We start from the raw sequence: 17,136 nt of genomic DNA on the forward strand, positions 1-17,136 counted from the left end.
GCTCTCCAACCAATGGGGGCACTTTGGTTTGGTTTTTGGTTGATGACATCGCCCAATGTCTTTCTATTGATGGTTTTGGAGAAGGTCAACCCAATCTCTGCCTCTTTCTTTATCATAGGCAACGGCCTATTAAAAGTCAACCACGTGCTCCCTTTTTAAAGGGTCACAAACGATAAGGTCTGTAAATTAACATAAATTTGAAAGGAACCTTAACAAATCAAATTAAAATTTGGTTGCCGGGGGTGATGATGCACTCCATTCTCCGCGGCGCCCACCGGTCACGGAAGGCCTCAAGCGTGCCAGTGGATTCCGCGTACTCCATATCCAGGGCCACCCGGGCGTGAACGTGGCCGCGGAAGAGAGGCAGGCAATCGGGCAGCTCTTTCCCACCCTCTTTCCAGTTGCCTGTTGACACAGCCGAGGCGAAAACTCCCTTTCGCCTTTTGTGTCGCCGCGAGATCACCGGGACAAGCTCTGGTTCAACCTGGATGCGTTCCACTTCTTTGAGGATGCCAGGGACCTGGTAAGAGTTGGCCAGATGTTGGAAGGTAAGACGGTGAGCGTTGATGCTGAGTAACTCCTGGATGTGTCTCCTGCAGATCTTCATCAGTTGCCACCTGAGAGTAGCTGCAGCAGATCAAAGGACAGATTCAGTCAACAAAGCCTGTTCCTTCCAGAAGCCAGCCAACCGGTGCGAGAAATCTACCCCCGAATGGTGGACCTCTTTCTTTTTGGTGTATGGATGCATTCTGACCGATGGCTTGCTTCCTTGTTTAGATGGTCCCCGGTGAACGAGTTGGGCCTGTCCCCGCTGGAAGGATCCAATGAGGTTTGTGCCTGTTGTGATGGGGGCAACTGCAGAGCCCAGAGATTGCGATCTGGAGGAAGACCACACTCCAGGTGCAGGAGGGAGGTCCCATCTGAGCTTGGAATGTTGTGTTGGGTGTTGAGGGTGAAGAAGGATGTTTTGTAACTGGATGGAACTAATTGTTGCAGAGTCTGAGCCTGTGTGGGAGAGTGAGGCCTCACTTGGACCTTTGATCGTTCTGGATGTAGATCTGGACCTAGTTCATTCGGTGGATAGTGAAGCTGTTGGGACTCGTGAGGATGTTCCGAGTTCTTATTGAGGTGAGTGTTGATTGTATGAAAACCCAATTCCAGTCCTGTGACTCCTGACTCCATACTGGCTTCTCGTTCTCCGCAGATGATGTGGGTTCTGAGCTACTTCTGGTCGTGGCTGTGACGTTGGCAGCTGAGGTCCTGATCTCCGCCTCTCTGGTGGACTTCCTACTGTCCAGGAAACGCAACTGAATCCTCTCCCTCAAATGAGCTGCTTTATTTGTCAAAAAATGCTTCAATGAAATTGAAATGTGACTTGGTTGAGTTACAGTCTTTGGTGTTGAACTGGATTTTAAATACACTGTCATGGTGGTTTGAACTAAGTTGCCTAAATGACACTAGGCCAGTTTTGGAGGCCTATATTTAACTGACAATTTCACCACACACCGCGCAGTTTTGGGTAGTTGAAAGTAGGCATTTGCACCTGGAATAATATTGTGGCCTTAATAGGATGGCAACTAGAATCATACAACACAGAAGGAGGCCATTCGGCCCATCGTGCCTGTGCTAGCTCTTTGAAAGAGTTCTCCAATTAGTCCCACTCCCCCCGGCTCTTCCCCATATCCCTGCCATTTTCACCTCTTTGTATTTATCCAATTCCCATTTTTGAAAGACACTATTGAATCTGCTTCCACCGCCCTTTCAGGGAGCGTGTTCCAGATCACAACTTCTTCTTTATATTAGAAGTCTCGTCACCTCACCTCTGGCTCTCTTGTCAATGACGTTATTTACTAACCCTTCTGCCAGTGGAAACCATTTCTCCTTATTTACTTTTATTAAAACCCTTACCATTTTGAACACCTCCCTTGACCTTCTCTGCTCTAAGGAGAACAATCCCAGCTTCTCTGCAGTAATATTGTGACCTTTGTACAGGGATGAAAGCGATGGGGAGTTTCTGCCATCTTTCGAGAGCGAGTAGATGGGGTTACAGACACCCAGCTCGGAGTCCGCTGTGAGAATGTTCCAGTCCCACATCGGGGTCAAGAGACTAGACCAAAGCAGCATCTCCTTAATTGGCCATCTTGCTCCATGTCCACTGGCGGTAGGTGTGTCTTGGCCTCGTACTGTCACTCTGCTGGCTCTGTTCCACATTTAACATCCCTTAAAGGTTAGTTACAATTGCCTTTTTGAATATAGTGATGTCACGTATCACCCACCATCACACATGGGTGGGTAGTGGAATCAAACAATGCTGAGGGGATTGGTAAAGGATCAATGATCTTTTTCATTGCACTCTGGCTTCTGGTGCATTTCCCCCACCCGCCCAAAATCCTTCGCCCACCCCACCTCCCATCACCCCCTGTTGGTGGCCGTGCCTTCAGACATCTGGCACCTCAGCTCAGACATTCTCTCCCTAAATCCCTCAACCTCTCCTCCTAATACATTGCTTCAAACCTACATCAGTGTCCAGGCATTTACCTGTCCTAATGTCTCCTCCTTTGACTGTCAGGTTTTTGTCTGATTTACGTGAGTTGAATGCTTTGCTTAGTTGAACATTAGGCAGTGTAACAAGGCACCACCGCAACCAGATGGTGAGGATAAAGGGGCAGGAATATAAGATGGCCATTAGCAGATCAAATTAAGAATTTAGGAGGACATTCTTTACACAGAATGTGGAACATGGAGTGGTTGAAGCAGATATATTTGGAGTTGAGATACAGATCGACCATGATCGAATTGAATGGCAGAACAGGCTCGAGGGCCTGAATGGACTCCTCCTGTTCATTTGTAAAGGAGGCTGGTAGCATAGATGAGGGAGAATGAAATAGAGGGCTCTGTGGGGTGGGGAGTTAGATAGAAAGCAAAGCACGCTCTACACTGTCCCATCAAACACTCCCAGGGCAGCAAGAGTACGGGTTAGATACAGAGTAAAGCTCCGTCTACACTGTCTCATCAATCACTCCCAGCGCTGGTACAGCATAAGTTAGACACTGTTGTGTCCCCTTGTGTTTTTATTACTATGTAATACAGACACTTTTAACTCATTTTTAGTTTACAGCTTTTACTCAGTGCTTTCATGATGTTGCTGCCGCATGGTGCGGAGTGATACAAGATGTCCGACCTTGCACTGTGCACTGCCTGACACAGTGTGCCACATAGCAGTATAAATGCACTAACCAAAGTAGTTCCATATAACAATGTAACAAGTAGTTCCATTGAATAATGTGATAATATGACGATGTAACAGATACAGGTTACAGCATGAGTTAGATACAGAGTAAAGCTCCCTCTACACTGTCCCATCAAGCACTCCCAGTGCAGCTACAGCGCGGGTTAGATACAGAATAAAGCTCCCTTTACAATGTCACGTCAAAAACTCCCAGGGCAGGTACAGCACGGGTTAGATACAGAGTAAAGCTCCCTCTGCACTGTCCCATGAAACACTCCCAGGGCAGGTACAGCACGATAAGATACAGAGTAAAGCTCCCTCTACACTGTCCCATCAAATACTCCCAGGACAGGTACAGCACGGGTCAGATACAGAGTAAAGCTCCCTTTAAACTGTCCCATCAAACACTCCCAGGGCAGGTATAGCATAGGTTAGATACAGAGTAAAGCTCCCTTTAGACTGTCGCATCAAACTCTCCCATGGCAGATACAGCATGAGTTAGATACAGAGTAAAGCTCCCTCTACACTACCCCATCAAACACTCCCAAGGCAGGTACAGCACGGGTTAGACACAGAGTAAAGCTCTCTTTACAATGTCCCATCAAACACTCCCAGGGCAGGTACAGCACGGGTTAGATGGAGAGTGAAGCTCCCTCTACACTGTCCCATCAAACACTCCCAGGGCAGGTAGAGCACGGGTTAGATACACAGTAAAGCTCCCTGTGCTCTGCGCAAACAAGGTACCAAATCCCAACCTCAGAGGATCAGAGCCTATTAACCACCTCCCTCAGATTTCATGTTCCCACAGCTCGGCCATTTGTGGATCCTCCCCTTCCTTCACTCCACCGTTGGCACCTTGGGATGTTTTTCTGCATTAAAGGTGCGATATGATGACAAGTTGGTGTTGTTGTTCCAGTGTGACAGTCTCCATTTACCATCACACTCTTTATCAGACTGTATGAAACAGGACAATTGCAATTAGAGTGACTTTGCCACTATTTGGGGGTTTTAATTGGATAGACTGTTTCCCCCTCGTGATGTCCTTTTAGTTATCAGCAGGGACGGGGGAGCTTGTCCTGTTTTGCAGACTACGAGTTAGGGGCAGTGGGTGAAGCTCAGGCCCACACTGATCATCTATAAGGGGTCCTCCCCACAAGGGACAGGACACCACTAACAAGAACAAAGAGTCTGTCCGAACTAATGTCCCACAGTACATATCAACTGATTAAGGTCCAACTTTCCGATCCGGTTCAATGAGGCAATGATCCCGTCCGGATCCAGCCACTTGTAGAAGCTTCTGGAAAACCCATTGGACTCCGAGTGTTTGCACGCCAGGCTCCCTGGAGAGGGAGCGGGCAATGCCCACCGGTACACTCGAGGCCTCCCGCAACCGATGGGCACCGCAGGGAGTGGAGAGTCTTATCGACACGAGTAACATAATTATGATTTACTTTTATGAGTTTCCTGTTGTTTTGTCGAAAGAACATTCTGTGTTTGAGTTCCTTTGTTAGTTGTGCCAACTTAAAGAGGGAGGCCAGGTGTAAATTCGTTCCTCTGTTGATGACACCGGGATAACCCATGTCATTTTATGGCTCAATTTAAAAAAAAACACATTAGACATAGGAACATGGGAACAGGAGGAGGCCATTCAGCCCCTCGAGCCTGTCGCCCCATTCAATGAGATCATGGCTGATCTGGGACCTAACCCCATATACCTGTCTTTGGCCCAAATCCCTTAATACCTTTGGGTATCAAAAATCTATCAATCTCAGATTTCAAATTAACAATTGACCCAGCAACAACTGCCGTTAGCGGAAGAGAGTTCCAAACCTCTCCCACCCTTTGTGTGTAGAAGTGTTTCCTAACTTCACTTCTGAAAGATCTGGCTCTAATTTTTAGGCCATGTCCCCTTGTCCTGAACTCCCAACCGGCAGAAATAGTTTGTCTCTGTGTACCCCATCGGTTCCCCTTAATATCTTGAAAACTTCAATCAAATCACCCCTTAACTTTCTAAATCCCGAGCTTTTCACCATTGGGAAAGTACGCTGATCTATCCTTTTTCGATCCAAAGTGGATGACTACTGTATTAATGGTGCCCATCAAAATGTGCCCTTGTGCGACTCTTTCAGGTGGGGGTGATTGACCAAATTGCAATAGGCCCTCGTGGCAATAAATCCATCAGTTCTGGCATTTTTTTCCTTTTTTTATTCTTCTTATTTTTTCTTTTTTGTCAAGTTTTATTAAAAGTTTTATTAATTTACAGTTGATTAGTTTAACCAAAAGAGCACCCCTATTGGTCGAATGTTTTCTTAAGTTACAGTCAATTGCTTTAATCAAAAAGAGCAATCAAATTTGAAATTAGTTTGTTCAGGTTCCTTTAAAGTTTTATTTATTTACAGACTAACTGGTTAATCACCCACACATAAAAGTGTACAGTTGATTGGTGTAACCACCCAATCAAAAGAGTCACTCCGATTGGTCGAATTAAAATAGGCCCTCCTGGCAATAAATACATGAGTTCTGGCATTGGGTAGAAATTGTGGAGCTTGGGGTTAATTGGCTCAATGTGACTGCAGGTTGTGTGTATAAAAGGTGCTTGTTGATGGGTGCAGGGATAGTTGAGTTGTTTAGTCTCATGGGGGATTTTGTAGTGAGGGGTTTGCTCCCAGTGCTGGTGTTAGTTGGAGCTGTTTGTTCCTCTGATATTTGGCAACAGTTTGGGGGCCAGAGGTTTCCATGGAGAAGAGTAAAAGCCACCCCTGGGCCTCAGAGAGTCCCTTCTCCTGGGTCTCCCTTTGGCTCCGGTTTCAGTGTGTCTGCGGGGCGCAGTGTGTCTCCACTGCAGACTGTGAGGGTGCAGTGTGGAGAGCACAACCTGCTGGTCAGGGTACAGATGGATTTATTTGGAACCAGGCACCTGATTAAAGCTGCTGACCTGACCCTGGGGACGGCAGGTTGTCGGCCAACTGGGATCTACTCTCAGAACCACACCGTCCTCTTTGATTATGGGCTGCATGAGTGTGGCAGCAGAGTGAAGGTAATGTGATTCCTCAACTCTTGCTCTAAGCTTGGAGTATGGATTAGACCCAACTCTTTATTCCTACCTTTGGTGAAATGTCATTGATGTTGAGGAGATTCCTGTCTCCTGCTTTTAAATCCTCAGACTTGTGTTGAATTATGCATTGTCCTTGGCTTTAACTGGTCTTCCTGAGTCTCCAACCTTGTGATCTCAGCCCTATTGGCCTTGAGCCTTCACTTAGTTCTTCAAACTTTTCCTTCCATACATCTTGGCCTAGAAATTCAGTTCGGACGCTATTGCGGCGCTAAAGTCGGGCGCTCGTCAAATTTAGCGGCCGCCGGAAAGTGCAGGCGAGCTCGCCGAAATTCAGTAGATTTGGCCAACTTTTTGGCCGAGCGCTGCAAAAGGCGTTGGAACCCTGTGTTCAGGCGCTAATCCGGCGATGCAGCCTGATAACGCCGATTCCGGGCGCAGCGCAGGTGCGATCATGTGGTGAGTGTCAGCAGACACCCTGACGCCGGCCAGCTCTTAAAGGGGGAAGGGTCAACTTTGACTGCAGCCACGCCCTGCATGCTGTAGCCCTGCAACTAGGCCTCAGGACTGGTTGTGTGCCATATCAACGCCTGGAGGTCATGGAGAGGGCCCGTGAAAGAGCCCAGCGGTTCTCTGAGCATGCGCTGGGTGTGCTCCTTCATGGGGTGCGCAAAAGAAGACGGGTCGTGTGCCCGGCTAGTGGCAGGAAGGCTCCCAGGAGCCAGTTCAGGGAGGCGTGGACCAAAATTGCCCGGAGGGTCTCCTCCAACTCCGATGTTCCCAGGAGTGCGGACCAGTGCCGCAAGAAATACAATGACCTATGTCGGCTGGTCAAGGTGAGTACCCTTTCCAATGTCCCCCTCATCCTTGCATGTGCACCTCCCATTAGGGCCAAAGGGACATCCAAGGTCTAATGCCCAGCCCTGCTGCCGCTGCAATGGCACTTGCATGTTAATCAATAGCTCTTTCTGCACTTACCACACTGTGCAAGCTATTCCACCATGGGAGGCCTCACACACAGCTACAGGGCACCACACTGTGCAAGCTATTCCACCATGGGAGGCCTCACACACAGCAACAGGGCACCACACTGTGCAAGCTATTCCACCATGGGAGGCCTCACACACAGCAACAGGGCACCACACTGTGCAAGCTATTCCACCATGGGAGGCCTCACACACAGCAACGGGGCACCACACTGTGCAAGCTATTCCACCATGGGAGGCCTCACACACAGCAACAGGGCACCACACTGTGCAAGCTATTCCACCATGGGAGGCCTCACACACAGCTACAGGGCACCACACTGTGCAAGCTATTCCACCATGGGAGGCCTCACACACAGCTACAGGGCACCACACTGTGCAAGCTATTCCACCATGGGAGGCCTCACACACAGCAACGGGGCACCACACTGTACTTAGACGCCCTCCTTTCTCTTGCAGGCCAAGCTGGCGAGGAACGCCAGGAGCCTGCGTGTCACTGGTGGAGGCCCTCGCGATTACCAGGAGCTAACGGCTCTGGAAGAGAGGGTGGCCCGACTGCTGCGTCACCCGGTGATTGGGCCTGTGGCGCTCGGCGACGCCGACCCTATACTGGAACCCACTGGTAAGGACAGGACCGGGTGCACCTCTCTCCTTGCCCTCGCGCATCAGATCTACATCCTTCCCCACTGGCCGAAAAATGCGCATAATGCACCAGTGCGGCCTCCCTCGCTGTCGGCCTGTCCTCACACTAAAGCTACACTTGTGCCTTCCTGCTTTCAGCTGGTGAGGAGGAGGTGCTCCCTGAAGCCCACACAGCCAGGCCCTCGGAGGAGGAGGACGTCGAGGAGCAGCAGGAAGGCGCCACCTCGGGGGAACCCTCCTCCGCTCCAGGAGATGGCAATGAAGGGGAGACGTCTGGCGTGCCGGAGAGCCAGGGGGAGGCGGGGGAGGGGAGCCCCGAACCTGGTCCCAGTGGCATGGACGCACGCGGCAAGGCTCCGGCGGCACACCAGCCTTCTGCCCAGAGGGGGGAGGCGGTGGAGGGGAGGGCAGAACCTGGTCCCAGTGGCGTGGCCGCACGCGGCAACGCTCCGGCGGCACGCCAGCCTTCTGGCCAGAGGGTGGAGGCGCCCTCCAGTCCGGACTCGGACGTCGCCCAGGAGGTGCGCCTCCTGGATGAGATGTCGGCGGCGTCGGAGCGCCGGCACGTCGAAATCATGGAGGTGGTGGCACAGATGCCTCACGCCATCGAAAGCCTCGCTCAAAGTGTGGTGGCTTTCGGCCAATCCCAGGCCAGGGGCCTAGAGCTATTCGCAGCAGCGCACGCCAGGGGGGTGGAGCTCCTTGTGGCAGCGCATGAGAGGGGGGTCGAACAACTCGAGGCAGCGCAGCACGCCAGTCGCCAGCTGAGAGGTGCTGTGCAGACAATGGCACTGCAGATGCGGGGACATGCCGGCGCAGTTGGGGCACTGACTTCTGCCACCCTCGCACTGGCGCGGAGGCGTCGCCAGGCCAGCCGCCGCCCTGCTGCCGCACACCGGTCTGGCGACCAACAGTTTGGCGCGCTTGCTCCCCGGCCAGGCCGGCCGAGTGCACGTGTGTCTGGCGACCAGCGCGCGCCTGGCATCACCCACCTTGTCCCCATTGGTGCAGGCGAGCCTGCGACTCCCCCAGCCAGGGTGCAAGGAGCTACTGCAGCCAGTGAAGAGGGCCACCCACAGCTGCAGCAGCCACCAGCCGGCCCCTCCCGGGCCCGCCCTCGTGTAGGCCGACCCCCAAGGGCATCTGGCGAGACGCCTTGTCGCCCTGAGGATCCTTCCCCCAGCCTCGCCACAGCCTCACGGCCCAGCTTGAGGCGCAGCAGCAGGACGGGCCGGGGCAAAAGACGGCTGTCGACAGACTCGCCCTCTCGCCACACCGAATAGAGTGTGTTGAGCGAGGGTTTGGGTGATGCGGGGGCTTCTGTTCTGGGGGGCATTATGTGGTTTGGTTTTATGGGGGTCTTTGTGTTGTGGGGGGGGCTTGTTTTTGTTAGGCCAGTGACGAAGGCCATTTGGATGGTGATGTTATGTTAGTCCTCCCCAGGTTTTGGGAGTGACAGAAGTTTGTTACTGTTTTTTGGGGGTCTTCTCTGTTTTGCTCTTCCATGTGGGAAGGGCCCTGAGTTTTTGAAATAAAGATGTTTATTTATTCACCATGTGCAGGTGTCATGTTTCAAGTGGTTGTTGGGTTAACCGGCTGAGGGCTTGCGAAGCGGCTGCGTTCAGTGGGCCAGGCCATTCCCTGACAGGGGGCCTAGAAGTGTCGAGCAATAAGCCCCCGGCGGACGGCCCTTGGACCTTGTCGCTCCCTCCTGGCCTGGTGCTCCTCCTCCTCAGGGTCCTCCTGCTCGTCCTCCTGAGGTGGTGGGGCAATGTCAGGTGGCAGTGCCTGAGTCCTGCGGATAGCCAGGTTGTGGAGCATGCAGCACACCAGGACGAACTGGGAGACTCTATCCGGCGAATACTGAAGAGACCCGCCTGAACGATCCAGGCAACGGAACCGTTGCTTGAGGACGCCTATCGTTTGCTCTATTAGGTTCCTTGTGGCTTGATGGCTTTCGTTGTATGCCAGCTCCGCTGGGGTCCTGGGCGCGCGGAGCGGGGTCATGAGCCATCTGCACAAAGGGTAGCCCTTGTCCCCGATAAGCCATCCCCTTGGTGGAGGCTGTGCCTGGAACATGTCAGCCACAGTAGTCTGGCGCAGGATAAAGGCATCGTGGCTGCTTCCTGGGAAGCGGGCATTGACAGCTAGGATGCGCTGCCTGTGGTCACACACCAGCTGCACATTTAGGGAATGGTAGCCCTTCCGGTTGCGGTATTGCTCGGCATTGTGGATAGGTGCCCGCATAGCCACATGCGTGCAGTCAATGGCGCCCTGCACCATGGGGAAGGCCGCGATCCTGGCAAATCCGAATGCACGCTGCTCCTGCTTGTGTTGGGTCATGGGGAAGGAGATGAATTGGTGCCTCCTCGCGAAAAGTGCTTCGGTGACCTGTCGGATGCAGCGATGCGCGGCGAACTGGGAGATGTTCGCGATGTCCCCAGCAGCGGCTTGGAAGGAGCCGCTTGCATAAAAGCTGAGAGCCACCGTGACCTTCACTTCCACCGAGAGAGACGCCCTGGACATGAGCTGTGGCTGCAAATCTGCATGAAGCAGCTGGCAGATCTCTTCAACCACCTCCCTTCTGAAGCGCAGCCTCTTAACACAATGCGCCGCAGTCATGGTGAGATATGAGACCTGCTCCCGGTATTGCCTGACTGGGTAAGGCCTACGTTGGCGACGCCTAATGGCCCCTCTGCGTCTAGGCATGCCTGGCCCTCTCTCAAAGCATCTGCGAGCCCTTCGCACAAAATGTAGGAACTGAGGGTTGGCCCCCCATGCAGCCCCCATTACAAAGTTCCAAACAGCAAAATCACAAGGATGCAAATGTCAAAGCACTGGCTAGAAGCCAAAAATACCTCTCCTATGGTGTCCGAAATCAGTAATCTCTGTGCCTTGCTCTCTGTGCAGAAATCCAAACCAGTCAAGTCATTGCAGCGAAATGGCTGGCTTTTATGGGTGAGTGGATGTGCCCTTTAATTAGCGCTCCCCGAATCCCACAGGGCCTCTGTTGAGTTCCATTTCACAGTTCTTAGCAGCGCCACGGCCACATCGGCCGGGCACCACTGAATTTCCGGTTTGGGGCGCACAAACGGCGTTGCACGACGGAATGACGTCATAAGATGCGCGCGCAGCTGAGCGGGCGCTAACACTTTGCGCCGGCGCTAAAGCCCAGCTGAATTTCGGCGTAGGCGCAGATCCGGCGGTGCCCGGGCGCTAAGTGGATAGCGCCGGAAATCTGGCGCTAACGGCTGGCGCAAACAGCTGAATTTCTAGGCCCTTGTCTTGTGGATTTTCAGGTCCCTGGGGATTCAGTTTAATGGTTCAGTTATCTACAATATTCAGTTTTTGTCTCTCTCTCTCTCATACAGAGGAGCTGTGATTAAATGAGGATTTAATCTTGTTCTTTTCATTGCTCTAAATTATCAACCTGTGGCTCCTTTTATTGAAGTGAAGCTGTCCTTTCATTGAGTCTTTATTCTGTTTAATTGTCTTGTGCTTGCAATCCCCCTCCTTGCATTAGCTACTGAGGCTGCACAACTTCCAACCACCTGAGTAGAATGTTGTCCATTTCTGAACCTGATGTCTTTCAGATGTCTGGAGATTTCCTGGTCTACGCCACCCACCTGAACCACACCCCCAAGGCCCATGGATCTGTCATTGTGAGAACTAATGGAGCTGTCGTTCCCATTGAGTGCCACTATTTTAGGTAAGATTCTTTACACTGTCGCGAATAACGTCTACAGCTGGTGTAGTTCTCTGACCTTGTCCTAAAATGGCTCCATTGTCTTTCCAGGAAGGGCAATGTGAGCAGTGACCCGATCAAGCCCACCTGGATCCCGTTCAGCTCCACCAAGTCTGGAGAGGGGTTTCTGTCATTCTCTCTGCGCCTAATGAACGGTATGTGATGGGTGGATGGGGAATGACTTCCTGTAGTCACCCACTGGGAGTTGTACCCAGTCTCCAACCCTTGTCCCTCTTGTACTTCAGATGACTGGCTCACAGAGCGCACCTCGACTGTCTACTACCTGGGTGACCTCATTCACATTGAGGCCTCTGTTTCAATGACCAATCACATGCCCCTGAAGCTCTACATTGATCGCTGTGTCGCTACGTTAAGCCCAGACACGGACTCCACCCCGAGATACAGCATCATTGACTACAATGGGTAAGGAGCGCTCTGCTTTCTCCAGCTAGTCCTGTCTCAATGGCTTCTCTTGATTCACTCAATGTCCCTTTTTTAAAAATTATTTCTTCAGTTGCCTCCTGGACAGCAAAGCTGAGGACTCCTTCTCAACCTTCGTGTTGCCAAGAGACGAGCGTGAGCTGGACAAGCTCCACTTTGACCTGGATGCGTTCCGCTTCTTTGGCGATGATCGTTCCTTGGTAAGAGGAAGCCGACCATTGCAAAGTATTTACAGCCAATCTGCATAACTGGGTTGTGCTCCACATGAGTGTCCTCCATCTCCTCTTCATCTAACTCTCCAACATATCCTTCTATTCCTTTCTCCCACCTGTGTTTATCTAGCTTCCCCTTAAATGAATCTACACTATTCGCCTCAACCACTCCCTGTGGTAGCGAGTTCCACATTCTCACCACTCTCTGGGTAAAGAAGTTTCTCCTGAAATCCCTCTGCTGTATATCCTGTGATCCTATGAATCACTAACATTAACCACTTTTCTCTGTTTCTAGCCAGCTTGCTATCCATTCTGCTACTTGTCCCCTGAATCCACCTGTTCATTGAGTTCCCAAGTTGGGAGGGAGTCACTATATAATGACTTGTGTTGACTGTGTCCCTCAGATTTTCATCTCCTGTCACCTGAAGGTTGCTGCAGTGGATCGGAGAGATTCCATGAGCAAAGCTTGTACTTTCCAGAAGATGCAGAATGTGTAAGTGCCCCCTCTCTCCCTCAGGGATGTGTTGTGTGGGGAAGTGATGCCCAACCTGATTGTGAAACTGATTCTCTTGTTTAGCTGGACCCCATTGGAAGTATCCAACAATGACGTTTGTGCCTGTTGTCACTTGGGCAACTGCAGTGCCACAAGGGAGTTTGGATTTGATTCCAGAGGAAGGAGGGATCTTGTACCTGAAGCTGGTAGGACATTGATTCTCTAGATGTTGGAGGTTGCCCTTTACCCTCTCTAACTGGAATGTTTGATATTGCAGTGAGTGATGCTGAATTGAAGTGGGAGGGTGAGGCCTCACTTGGACCCCTGGTCATTCTGGACACTGATGTGACAGACCTGGCAACTGAGTCCCTTAATGAGGTTGAGCAACGGATGGCGGAGAGGTCTCCAGGTGGTGAGTTGGCCGACTGCTAGTTTCCATTTCCCCCTCAGTATTCCCTTCACTCACTGTTGGTTTCTCATTGCTGTTTAGGTGTGGAGTCTGAGGTGGTCCTGATGGTGGCCCTGACTGTGACTGCTGTCTCTCTGATCTCTGCTTCTTTGATCGCCTTGTTCCTGTACAGGAAACACAAGCAAACCCTGCGCAACAACTTGTGATTAATAAAGTGGTGAAATTAGCAAATCTGTCATGGTTATTGCTTACATTTGGTCATTGATTTAAGGCTGGGGATTTGCATTCTGAATATGGGAAGTTTTCCATATTTATTTACTTCCATTAATGATTCTCGACCCAGTGGCATGCCTGCTGAGTGTATTTAATCTTTTCACCAGATATCAGGCTACTGGGGTATCTGCCCCATTTCACTAGTTTATTAACAGCAACTTGGAAGTGTTTGCTTGGAGCGAGTTATCTTGGCCTGATGTTTGTCCCTTGTTAAGGAGGTTTGTGGGGCTCTTGTGGCGTGAGGTTAGTGGGACTGATTATTGAGCCCCATGAAATTGCAACGTTCCTGGAAATTTTAATGCTGGGATTAGTTTATTACTAGAAGTGGAGGTTCTTTAGTCCTCTATAACTGACTGGGATAATAAGTCTACATGGGGTAGATGTCCATATTCTAAAAATGATAGCAGCACTAGCGAGGGTGCAAAAAACATTTACTAGGATGATGCCAGAACTGAGATTTGGCTTATTAGGAAAGATTGACCTGTTTGGGTTGCCTTCTCTAGGAAAGAGAAGGCTGAGGGTGTTTAAAATTATGACTGGGTTAGATGGGTTAGATATCGATGTTTCCACTTGTGGGCAAGACCAGAACTCAGGGCCTGTAACTACAAGGTAGTAACTAACTAATGACTCCAATGGTGAATGCAGGAGAAACTTCTTTACCCAGAGAGTGGTGAGAATGTGGATCTCGCTATCACGGAGTGGTTGAGGCGAATGGTGTAGCTGCATTTAAGGGGGAGCTCTAAGCATGAGGGAGGAAGGATATGCTGTTTGGGTGAGATGAAGGGTGGGAGGAGGCTCGTGTGGAGCATGGACTAGTTGGACTGAATAGCCTGTTTCTGTGCTGTCGATGGCTTGTTAACCTGCAGGATTAGTCACCTGAGGAATTGCATCTCTGAAGGCCCCTTAAATGGCTTTCGGTCTTGGCCGTGGCTCAGTGGACAGCGCTCTAGCCTGAGTCGGAAGGTCGTAGGTTCAAATCCCACGATAGAAAGCTTGAGTACAAAAGCCAGGCTGACACTCCCAGTGCTGCACTGTCGGAGGTGCCATCTTTCGGATGAGAAGTTAAACCGAGGCCACTTCTGGCCCCTCGGGTGGATGTAAAAGATCCTGTGGCACTTTTTGGAAGAAGAGCAGGGGAGTTCTTCCCTCTGACCAATTGTTATCCATCAGCCAACATCATAAGATGATCTGGCCATTATCACATTGCTGTTTGTAGGCTCTTGATGGGCTGCCATGTTTCTGACAACAGTGACTACATTTCAGAAGTAATTCATTGGTTATGAAGTGCATTTTTTAATTTGTTCATGGGATGTGGGTGTCACTGCCAAGACCTGCATTTATTGCCCATGCCTAGTTAGGCTTGAAGGTGGTGGTGGTGGTGGTGGTGGTGGTGGTGAGCTGCTTTCTAGTCCAGCTGCAGTTTGTGCAGTTGGGCAGGGAGTTGTAGGATTTTGACCCAGCGACTATGAAGGGACGGCGATATATTTCCAAGTCAGGATGGTGTGTGACTTGGAGGGGAACTTGGAGGTGCTGGTGTTCCCATGCGCCTGCTGCCCTTGTCCTTCTAGCTGGTAGAGGTCATGGATTTAGGAGATGCTGCCGAAGAAGCCTTGGTGAGTTGCTGCAGTGCATCTTGTCGATGGTACACACTGCAGCCACAGTGTGCCGGTGGTGGAGGGAGTGAATGTTTAAGGTGTTGGTGGGACATCCTGAACGTGGTATGGTGCTGTATAAATAAAAGATTGTTCTTTCTAAACATCTCTGACGTGAGTGTGGGACCTACAATAAAAAATAATTATGTCTAACCAACATACTAGGTCCCCAAGTGGGATTGAGTTGCCGTACTGGATCTCCAACATCAGGTGGGGCTAGAATCTACACAAACTTAACGAGCACACTTTTGTATCTCTCGTGGCCGACCCTGGTCAGTGAATGCTGGCTGAAATCTGCAGTAGGACTGTTGTCAATACTTAACCACTTACATTTATGTCGCCCCTTCAACGTACTGAAATGTCCCAGAAGCGCTTTCAATTAAAATTTGACACCAAGCCACATAAGGAGATATTTGGGCAGATAACCAAAAGCTTGGTCAAAGAGGGAGCTATTAAGGAGCATGGAGCGCTGGAGAGGTTTAGGGAGGGAATTCCAGAGCTTGGGGCCCAGGCAGCTGAAGACAAGGCCGCCAACGGTGGAGCGATTGAAATCTGGGATCCTCCAGAGGGCAGAATTGGAGAAGTGCAGATATCTCGGAGACGGGGGTGTTGTAGGGCTGGAGGCCTCAGGATGTCCCAAAGCGCTTTACTTTTGAAATGGAGTCACTGTCGTAATGTGGGAAACGCAGCAGCCAATTTGCAAGCTTCCAAAAACAGCAATGTGAAAATGACCAGATAATCTGTATTTAGTGATGTTGATTGAGGGATAAATATTGTCCCCAGGACACTGGGGAGAACTCCTCCTGCTCTTCTTCCAATAGCAGCCGTAGGATCTTTTACATTCACCTAAGAGGGCAGATGGGACCTCGGTTTAACGTTTCACCCAAAAGATGGCACCTCTGACAGTGCAGCACTCCCTCAGCATTGCACTGGGAGTGTCAGCCTGGATTATGGGCTCAAGTCTCTGGAGTGGGACTTGAACCCTCGACCTTCTGACTCAGAGGCAAGTGTGCTACCGGCTGACACCTTTAAGAGGGGAGGTTTGCTAGCACTGCTGGGGGGGGTTTAAACTAACTTGGCAGGGGGATGGGGTACAGAGTGGAGCTATAGTAGGGGGTGATTTACAGCCAAATACAGAGGGAAAAATAAGTCAGCTGGGAAGGCAAAGCAAATATGTGAAGGCAAAAGAGAATATGGCAGGGCTGGAAGGCATTTATTTTAATGCAAGGAGTCTTGCAAATAAGGTGGATGAACTGAAGTTGTTGTTGAACACATGGGAGTACGATATTGTTGCTATCACGGAGACATGGTTGAGGGAGGGTCAGGACTGGCAGCTCAATATTCCGGGGTATAGAATCTTCAGGCGAGACAGAGGGGGGTGTAAAAGGGGAGGGGGTGTTGCAATATTAATTAAGGAGTCAATTACTGCTGTAAGGAGGGATGATATATTAGCGGGTTCCTCTAATGAGGCCATATGGGTAGAACTTAAAAACAAAAAGGGGGCAAGCACTTTGCTGGGAGTGTACTATAGGCCCCCAAACAGTCAGGGGGAGATAGAGGAACAGATATGTAGGCAAATCTCAGAAAAGTGTGAAAATAATAGGGTAATAATAGTGGGGGATTTCAACTTCCCCAATATAAATTGGGACAGTCAGAGTGTGAAAGGCTTAGAGGGTGCAGAATTCTTAAAGTGCATCCAGGAGAGCTTTTTGAGCCAACATGTAGAAAGTCCTACAAGAGAGGGGGCGGTACTGGACCTAATTCTGGGGAATGTAGCCGGGCAAGTGGTGGAAGTGTCAGTAGGAGAGCATTTTGGCGACAGTGACCACAATTCGGTGAGATTTAAGGTGGTCATGGAAAAAGACAAAGACGGCCCGGAAATAAGGGTTCTAAATTGGGGGAAGGCCGATTTTAATATGATAAGGCAGGATCTGGCCAAATTGGACTGGGAGCAGCTACTTATAGGAAAATCCGCATCAAAACAGTGGGAGACTTTCAGAAG

At 50.5% G+C, this 17,136-nt stretch overlaps 1 pseudogene; it reads left to right on the forward strand.

Moving 5' to 3' along the window:
- Nucleotides 1-5,861: 5,861 nt before the first annotated feature.
- LOC147090522 (zona pellucida sperm-binding protein 3-like) overlaps nt 5,862-17,136 on the forward strand; it is a 29,210-nt pseudogene continuing 17,935 nt past the window's right edge.

Source organism: Somniosus microcephalus, unplaced genomic scaffold (assembly GCF_052327205.1).
Source record: "Somniosus microcephalus isolate GS21.2 unplaced genomic scaffold, FLI_Smic_1.0 unresolved_chr4, whole genome shotgun sequence".
Lineage (NCBI taxonomy): Eukaryota > Metazoa > Chordata > Chondrichthyes > Squaliformes > Somniosidae > Somniosus > Somniosus microcephalus.